The sequence below is a fragment of the Arachis hypogaea genome, chromosome 18 (assembly GCF_003086295.3).
Source record: "Arachis hypogaea cultivar Tifrunner chromosome 18, arahy.Tifrunner.gnm2.J5K5, whole genome shotgun sequence".
Lineage (NCBI taxonomy): Eukaryota > Viridiplantae > Streptophyta > Magnoliopsida > Fabales > Fabaceae > Arachis > Arachis hypogaea.
Genome location: NC_092053.1, coordinates 123,502,075 through 123,511,775, shown reverse-complemented (window position 1 = coordinate 123,511,775; position 9,701 = coordinate 123,502,075). Strand labels below are relative to the sequence as shown.

Below are 9,701 nucleotides of genomic sequence, written 5' to 3'. Positions count from 1 at the left end.
CATGGTGCTTATGTCAATGGCCTTGCACTCTCCTTTTGGGTTCTCTTCTGTATTGCTTGGGAGAGTACTGGGAGGAATTTCAGTGATCCTTTTACTCAGCTGGCCCACTTGTGCTTCCAGATTTCTAATGGAAGATCTTGTTTCATTCATGAAACTTACAGTGGCCTTAGATAGATCAGAGACTAGATTTGCTAAATTAGAAGCATTTTGTTCAAAGTTCTCTGTCTGTTGCTGAGTTGATGATGGAAAAGGCTTGCTGTTGCTAAACCTGTTTCTTCCACCATTGTTAAAGCCTTGTTGAGGCTTTTGATCCTTCCATGAGAAATTTGAATGATTTCTCCATGATGAGTTATAGGTGTTTCCATAAGGTTCACCTAAGTAGTTCACCTCTGCTATTGCAGGGTTCTCAGGATCATAAGCTTCTTCTTCAGGAGAAGCCTCTTGAGTACTGTTGGATGCAGCTTGCATTCCATTCAGACTCTGAGAAATCATATTGACTTGCTGAGTCAATATTTTGTTCTGAGCCAATATGGCATTCAGAGTATCAACTTCAAGAACTCCCTTCTTTATAGGCGTCCCATTACTCACAGGATTCCTTTCAGAAGTGTACATGAACTGGTTATTAGCAACCATGTCAATGAGTTCTTGAGCTTCTGCAGGCGTTTTCTTTAGATGGATGGATCCACCTGCAGAAGTGTCCAGTGACATCCTTGATAGCTCAGATAGATCATCATAGAATATATCCAGGATGGTCCATTCTGAAAGCATGTCAGAAGGACACTTTTTGGTCAACTGTTTGTATCTTTCCCAAGCTTCATAGAGGGATTCACCTTCTTTCTGTCTGAAGGTTTGAACATCAGCTCTAAGCTTGCTTAGCTTTTGAGGAGAAAAGTACTTGGCTAAGAAAGCCGTGACCAGCTTATCCCAAGAGTTCAGGCTGTCTTTGGGTTGAGAATCCAACCATAATCTAGCTCTGTCTCTTACAGCAAAAGGGAAAAGTATGAGCCTGTAGACTTCAAGATCTACTCCATTAGTCTTAACAGTATCACATATCTGCAAGAATTCAGTTAAGAACTGAAAAGGATCTTCAGATGGAAGTCCATGGAACTTGCAGTTCTGCTGCATTAGAGAAACTAATTGAGGTTTCAGCTCAAAGTTGTTTGCTCCAATGGCAGGAATGGAGATGCTTCTTCCATGTAAATTGGAATTAGGTGCAGTAAAGTCACCAAGCATCTTCCTTACATTATCATTATTTTCGGCTGCCATCTCCTCTGCCTGTTCGAAAATTTCTGAAAGGTTATCTCTGAATTGTTGTATTTTAGCTTCTCTTAATTTTCTCTTCAGAGTCCTTTCAGGTTCTGGATCTGCTTCCACAAGAATGTTCTTATCCTTGCTCCTGCTCATATGACAAAGAAGAAGGCACATAAAAATAATAATAATAATAATAATAGAGATCCTTTATACCACAGTATAGGGATCCCTTTGTGAGTGGAAGAAAAGAGGGGGAGACAAAGAATGTGATGTAAAGGAAGAAACATAACTGTACCGATGGAAGAGATGTGATATGAGATGTTAGGATATGAATGAATAAATAGAATATGATGGGGGAGGTATAATTTTCGAAAATTATTTTGAAAAAGAGTTAGTGATTTTTTAAAATGGTTTTTGAAAAATGTTAGTGATTTTCGAAAATTAAGATTTAAAAAAAATAAAATAATTAATAAATCAAAAAAGAAATTTTGAAAAAGGGGGAAGATATTTTCGAAAATGAGAGAGAGAGAGTTAGTTAGGTGGTTTTGAAAAAGTTAAGAAACAAACAAAAAGTTAGTTAGTTAGTTGAAACAAATTTTGAAAACCAATTTTGAAAAGATAAGAAGTTAGGAAGTTAGAAAAGATATTTTGAAAAGATATTTTTGAAAAAGATAAGATAAGAAGATATTTTTGAAAAGATATGATTTGAAATTAGTTTTTGAAAAAGATTTGATTTTTAAAATCACAATTAATGACTTGATTCATAAGAAATCACAAGATATGATTCTAGAACTTAAAGTTTGAATCTTTCTTAACAAGCAAGTAACAAACTTCAAATTTTTGAATCAAAACATTAATTGATTATGTTATTTTCGAAAATTTGGTATAAAAATAAGAAAAAGATTTTTGAAAAATATTTTTGGAATTTTCGAAAATAACTAAGAATTTTGAAAAAGATTTGATTTTTGAAAAAGATTTTGAAAAAGATAAGATTTTCAAATTGAAAATTTGATTTGACTCATGAGAAACAATTTGATTTTAAAAATTTTTGAAAAAGTCAATCCAAATTTTCGAATTTGATGAGAGAAAAAGGGAAAGATATATTTTTGATTTTTTGAATTTTTATGAAAACATGAAAATTATGCAATGCATGAAATTTTTAGATCAAAACAATGAATGCATGCAAGAATGCTATGAATGTCAAGATGAACACCAAGAACACTATGAATGTCAAGATGAACACCAAGGACATATTTTTGAAAAAAATTTTAATGCAAAGAAAACATGCAAGACACCAAACTTAGAATTCTTTAATGCTTAGACACTGAGAATTCAAGAATGCATATGAAAAACACTAAACAACACAAAACAAAAACTCATCAAGATCAAACAAGAAGACTTACCAAGAACAACTTGAAGATCATGAAGAACACTATGAATGCATGAAATTTTCGAAAAATGCAAGATGCACATGCAATTGACACCAAACTTATAACATGACTCAAAACTCAAACAAGAAACACAAAAATATTTTTGATTTTTATGATTTTCTAATTTTTTTTGGATTTTTTTCGAAAATTATATGAAAAAGAAAAAATAAGGATTCCAAAATTTTTAATATGAATTCCAGGAATCTTGCCATGTTAGTCTAAAACTTCAGTCCAGGAATTAGACATGGCTCACTAGCCAGCCAAGCTTTCAATGAAAGCTCCAGTCCAAAACACTAGACATGGCCAATGGCCAGCCAAGCTTCAGCAAACATATGAATGTAATTCATTCAATTTTAATCCAAAACCTCAGTCCAAAAGAATTTAGACATGGCTTTTCAGCCAGCCAGGCTTTAGCATGCTTCATGAAACACTAGAATTCATTCTTAAAAATTCTGAAGAAAAATGATATTTTTGAAAACATTTTTTTTTTCGAAAACAAGTGAGAAAATTTTGAAATATTTTTGAAAATTTTTTGAAAAGAAAACAAAAAGAAAATTACCTAATCTGAGCAACAAGATGAACCGTCAGTTGTCCAAACTCAAACAATCCCCGGCAACGGCGCCAAAAACTTGGTGCACGAAATTGTGATCTCCAGGCTCGAACAAATCCTGGTAATGGCTCCAAAGCTTGGTGCTCTGATCTTAATTCATAATTGTCACAACTTCGATACAACTAACCAGCAAGTGCACTGGGTCGTCTAAGTAATACCTTACGTGAGTAAGGGTCGAATCCCACGGAGATTGTTGGTATGAAGCAAGCTATGGTCACCTTGTAAATCTCAGTCAGGCAGATATAAAGTGATAATGGTGTTTTCGAATTTAATATAATAAAATAGGGACAGAAATACTTATGTAAATCATTGGTAGGAATTTCAGATAAGCGAATGGAGATGCTTTTCGTTCCTCTGAACCTCTGCTTTCCTGCTATCTTCATCCAATCAGTCTTACTCCTTTCCATGGCTGGCTTTATGCAAGGGCATCACCGTTGTCAGTGGCTACATCCCCTCCTCTCAGTGAATAATATGCTCACGCACCCTGTCACGGCACGGCTATTCATCTGTCGGTTCCCGATCATGCTGGAATAGGATTCACCCTCCTTTTGCGTCTGTCACTAACGCCCAGCACTCGCGAGTTTGAAGCTCGTCACAGTCATTCAATCATTGAATCCTACTCAGAATACCACAGACAAGGTTTAGACCTTCCGGATTCTCTTGAATGCCGCCATCATTCTAGCTTACGCCACGAAGATTCTGGTTAGGAGATCTAAGAGATACTCATTCTAGCTTATTTCATGTAGAACAGAAGTGTTTGTCAGGCACGCGTTCATAAGGGAGAAGGATGATGAGCGTCACACATAATCATCACCTTCATCACGTTCTTGGGTGCGAATGGATATCTTAGAAGAGAAATAAAAAGAATTGAATAGAAAACAGTAGTACTTTGCATTAATCTTTGAGGAACAGCAGAGCTCCACACCTTAATCTATGGAGTGTAGAAACTCTACCGTTGAAAATACATAAGTGAAGGTCCAGGCATGGCCGAGATGGCCAGCCCCCTAAAACGTGATCAAAGGATCATAAGGTAATCCAAAGATGCCTAATACAATAGTAAGAGGTCCTATTTATAATAAACTAGCTACTAGGGTTTACATGAGTAAGTATTTGATGTATAAATCCACTTCCGGGGCCCACTTGGTGTGTGTTTGGGCTGAGCTTAAGTGTTGCACGTGCAGAGGCCATTTGTGGAGTTGAAAGCCAGTTTTTGTACCAGTTTGGGCGTTCAACTCTGGTTTTGGATCCTTTTCTGGCGCTGGACGCCAGATTTGGGTAGAAAGCTGGCGTTGAACGCCAGTTTACGTCGTCAATTCTTGGCCAAAGTATGGACTATTATATATTGATGGAAAGCCCTGGATGTCTACTTTCCAACGCAATTGGAAGCGTATAAATCCACTTTGAGTGCAGGGAGGTCAGAATCCAACAGCATCAGCAGTCCTTTTTCAACCTCTGAATCTGATTTCTGCTCAAGTCCCTCAATTTCAGCCAGAAAATACCTGAAATCACAGAAAAACACACAAACTCATAGTAAAATCCAGAAATGTGAATTTAACACAAAATCTATTAAAAACATCCCTAAAAGTAACTGGATCCTACTAAAAACATACTAAAAACAATGTCAAAAAGCGTATAAATTATCCGCTCATCATATGTCTTCGTATGATGTTCATTCAATTATTTACTATACCTATTTTGTGCTCTTTCATATAATTATGTTGTTAATATTCCCTTTAGGTCGAGCGTACATGCCCTCTTAAGATGCTTATTCAATATCCTATATTATTAAATTGATATTCCCTTAGGGCCAAGAGTACATGCCTTCTTATGTCTTGTTCAACATATAGGTATATGTGTGATCTCTTACATAGTTATATTATTATTTATAATATTTTAATTCAATTATTTAAATTATCCTATTTCATCATGTGCATCCATGTAACCTATTATACCATTATGTTATCATCATTCCCTTAAAGTCAAGAGTACATGCTTTCTCAAATATTTTATTTAAAAATTTAATCCTATGTGCATCTATGTGATCTCTTCTATCATTATTCCTTTAAAGTCAAGAGTACATGTTTTTCTTCAAAATATTTAATATTCTTATAATGTGCACTTATATGATTTTTCCCTTGTGTACGTTTAAAACAACCTAAATGTAAATTGAACTGAGGGAATGATCCTTCGGTAAGGGAAGGTGACCCCCAAAGATAAGATATCGATATGATCCTTCGGTAAGGGAAGGTGATCGATCGAGATGATCCTTCGGTAAGGGAAGGTGATCGAAAAACGTTTGGGATAAGAACCTTCGGTAAGGGAAGGGGACTATCCCATCAATTTTATATAATAATATATCTTTTTATATGACTCTCTTCTTGTGTATGTTTAAATAACCTTGATTGTAAATTAAACTGAGGGAATGATCCTTCGGTAAGGGAAGGTGACCCCCAAAGACAAGATATCGATATGATCCTTCGGTAAGGGAAGGTGATCGCCAAAACGTTTGGGATAAGAACCTTCGGTAAGGGAAGGGGACTCCCACTTATACCGGTTTGAGCTCAATACCCTCCATACAAGTTATAAATTAAGAAAGAAGAAGGCACGAATGAAAGCTTGAGTTCTATGTTTTCCTTAGATTTAATTATGATTATGTTGATGTTATCCTTCTATTTTCCTATATGTTTTCCCTTTCTTTTACACACATGTTTTACAAAAAAGAAGATGCATATTACATGCCATGTTATACGCTTGTTTTTAACATCCCGCACGTGGGCTGGAGATGGATATGGAGGTGTTACATAGCACTCCTACTGAGACGTTAGGTTCTCACTCCCTTTCTTTTCCCATACTATCTCCAGAGGAACATGGCACAGCGGATAGAGACGACACAGTGCCCCCCGAGGGTAACTTCTGAGTATGACCCCTCAAAGCACACATGGGTAGTTGTGACCACTACTACCGTACTCCAGATTATCCACTTAGGTCGAGAACCCGTGGAAGAAGAACCCCAGCTGCCCGTCATAACCTTCCTAGATAGGAATGCTTCAACATCTAGAAAGCGGTCACCTAAGGTGGTACACCTCGAGTCCGACTCCGAGGCTGAGGAAGAGGGATCCGACGACCCTGGCCAGAAGGAAGACACCATGGAGGCGGATCCAGAGGAGAAGTTGAACCCTTGCGGAAGTCCAAAGGTGGAATACGTACCCTATTCCCCCACTTCGGCACCCCGTTGAGTTTTGGTTCATCCCACACAACGGAACCGGGTCTTCACTGCGCGAAAGGGTGTTGGAGGGAGACCCCTGGTACCTCGATCCATGAATAACTAAAGACTCCTGATCAAGGATAGGATAGGATGCAAGTAGGGGAGCCTCTTCGACGAGATTAGTTTAGGACGTAGTTAGCTTCTTTTCCTGTTTTAGTTTCCTATAAGTATTTTGAAACGTACTCATGGTTAAGATGTTTATCTCACTTTAATTTAAATTCCAACGTTTTAGCGCTACTCATTTTCCGCTCTACACGTATTTGCTCCTGCCTCGCGTAACGATTAAGTCATTCTTTTCTTGGATCAAGTGTGGCACCTTACTTTAAAAACCTCCACGATAGTATAAGAACTTAGGGTGTTACATTATTGGTATCAGAGCAAAGTCGATCCTAGGAGATATGACTAATGAAGCCTCTTCCTATGGTTATCCATAAAAAGGGAATGTCCAGCAGTTCCCCCACCCTCTGCCGATGCACCCCAACGTCAAGGACGAGTCTTTGCCCTCAGCAGGTCTGTCAGAGGGTGTGCATCCTCATTTCAGGTAGATCATACCTTGCTAACCTAGTGTGCCTCCCTTTAGTAGGATTAGACATCATCCTAGGAATGGACTGGCTCAACGAAAACCGAGTCTTGTTAGATTGTTTTGAGAGAAAAGCCATCTTCCCTTCTCAATCCATACGAGACACACGTGACCTTCCAAGGTCCTCCGAAGACACCAGTACGAGGCAAGAATATGCCTTGCTAAATTCGGTAAAAGCAGACTCCCATCAGGAGTTCTGTGAGATACCAGTAGTACACGACTTTTCAGATGTCTTTCCCGAAGATATACCCTCGTTTCCCCCAACACGAGAGGTTGAGTTCTCCATAGAATTGATACCTGGGATAGGGCCAATCTCCAGAGCCCCTTACCGGATGGCTCCAGTGGAGCTCACTGAACTGAAGAACCAACTAGAGGAGCTGCTGCAAAAAGGATGCATCAGACCAAGCGTCTCTCCCTGGGGAGCTCCAGTATTGTTTGTGAAGAAAAAGGACGGCAGCATGCGTCTCTGCGTGGACTATAGGCAACTCAACAAAATCACGGTAAAGAACAAGTATCCCCTCCCAAGAATAGATGACTTAATGGACCAACTACAAGGTGCAACAGTGTTCTCAAAAATCGACCTGAGATCAGAGTATCATCAAATAAGGGTAAGAGAGGAAGACATTCCAAAGACAGCATTTCGAACGAGATACGGACACTACGAGTTCACAGTAATGTCATTTGGGTTGACCAATGCCCCCGCCGTCTTTATGGACTACATGAATAGAATTTTTCGACCTTACCTCGACAGTTTCGTGGTGGTATTCATAGATGATATTTTGATTTTCTCCAAGACAGAAGAAGAACACAGGGAGCACTTGTGTGTAATACTGGGAACCCTTCGAGAGAAAAAGTTGTACGCAAAACTATCCAAGTGTAAGTTTTGGATGAAGGAGGTACAATTTCTTGGACACATGGTTTCCGGCAACGGAATATCAGTGGATCCCAGTAAGATAGACTCGGTACTAAACTGGGAAAGGCCGACGTCAGTCACAGAAATAAGAAGTTTTTTTTAGGATTGGCGGGCTACTATAGAAGGTTCATAAGAGGGTTTTCTCAACTAGCCTTGCCGTTAACCCGTTTAACCAGGAAGGATACCCCGTTTGCTTGGACGCCAGACTGCGAAAGAAGCTTCCAAGAGTTAAAGTGTCGCTTGACATCCGCCCCAGTACTAGCCTTACCTAACCCCGACATGGCCTTCGAAGTTTACTGCGACGCCTCAGGACAAGGATTGGGTTGCGTACTAATGCAATGCAAAAAGGTAGTGGCGTATGCGTCAAGACAACTGAAGACTCACGAAGCCAACTATCCAACTCACGACCTCGAACTAGCCGCGATAGTATTTGCGCTGAAGACATGGAGGCATCATTTGTACGGAGTTAGGGTTTCAAGTATTCTCCGATCATAAGAGCTTAAAGTACCTGTTCGACCAGAAGGAACTCAACATGCGACAAAGGAGGTGGATGGAGTTTCTTAAAGATTATGACTTTGTTCTAAATTACCACCCAGGAAAGGCTAACTTGGTGGCTGACGCTCTGAGTCGGAAGGTACTCAAGGCATCATGGCTGATGATAAAAGAGGCAAAGTTGATAAGGAATTTCAGAGACATGAACTTACAAGTCACCCTCGCTCCAAAAAGCATATGTCTGAACCACCTAACAGTGGCAAGTCAATTCAAAGAACAAATAACTAAGGCACAGAGTTCCGACCCCAACTTTCAAGAAACCCTGCGCCTTGTCAAAGAAGGAAGATTGAAGGGCTTCACCGAAGGAGAGGACAAGGTATGGAGATACCAAGGTCGAATCTGTGTCCCAAGGGAAGGAGACCTTCAAAGCAAGATTGCGGAAGAAGCCCACAGAGGAGATTTTACCATTCATCCTGGCATGACGAAGATGTACCATGATTTGAAGAAGATGTTCTGGTGGCCAGGGATGAAAAAGGACTTAGCCACGATCGTGAATAAATGCCTGGTTTGTCAGAAGGTAAAAATCGAACATCAGAAACCATCAGGGGTATTGCAACCCCTTGGCATCCCGAAGTGGAAATGGGAAGACATATCAATGGATTTCGTCATGGGACTACCCCGTACTCAAGCAGGGCGTGACGCTATATGGGTCATCGTGGACCGGCTTACAAAGACTGCCCATTTTCTACCAGTTAAGGCGACCGACTCATTGGAAAGACTAGCCACGCTATATATCAGAGAGATCGTGAGGTTACATAGGGTACCAACGACCATAGTCTTGGATAGAGACCCAAGATTCACCTCGAGGTTTTGGAACGCATTGCAGAAGGCATTCGGGACGAAATTGTGCCTAAGCACGTCATACCACCCGCAAACAGATGGACAAACGGAGAGGACCATCCAGACGTTGGAAGACATGTTACGAGCTTGTGTCCTAGACAGACCAGGAAAGTGGGAGAGTCACCTACCACTGATCGAGTTTGCTTATAACAACAGTTACCATGGTAGCATCGGGATGGCACCATATGAGGCACTGTACGGGCAAAAATGCCAATCTCCTTTATGCTGGTACGGGCCAGAAGGGAAAGGCTACTTAGGAC

At 39.8% G+C, this 9,701-nt stretch overlaps 1 non-coding gene across 1 annotated transcript; it reads left to right on the top strand.

The window, feature by feature from the left end:
* The first annotated feature begins 762 nt into the window (after positions 1 to 762).
* On the top strand, positions 763 to 870 carry LOC112773717 (small nucleolar RNA R71). The gene has a single exon (XR_003188253.1). It is a non-coding gene; the product is annotated as a small nucleolar RNA R71 (small nucleolar RNA).
* The last annotated feature ends 8,831 nt before the right edge of the window (positions 871 to 9,701 follow it).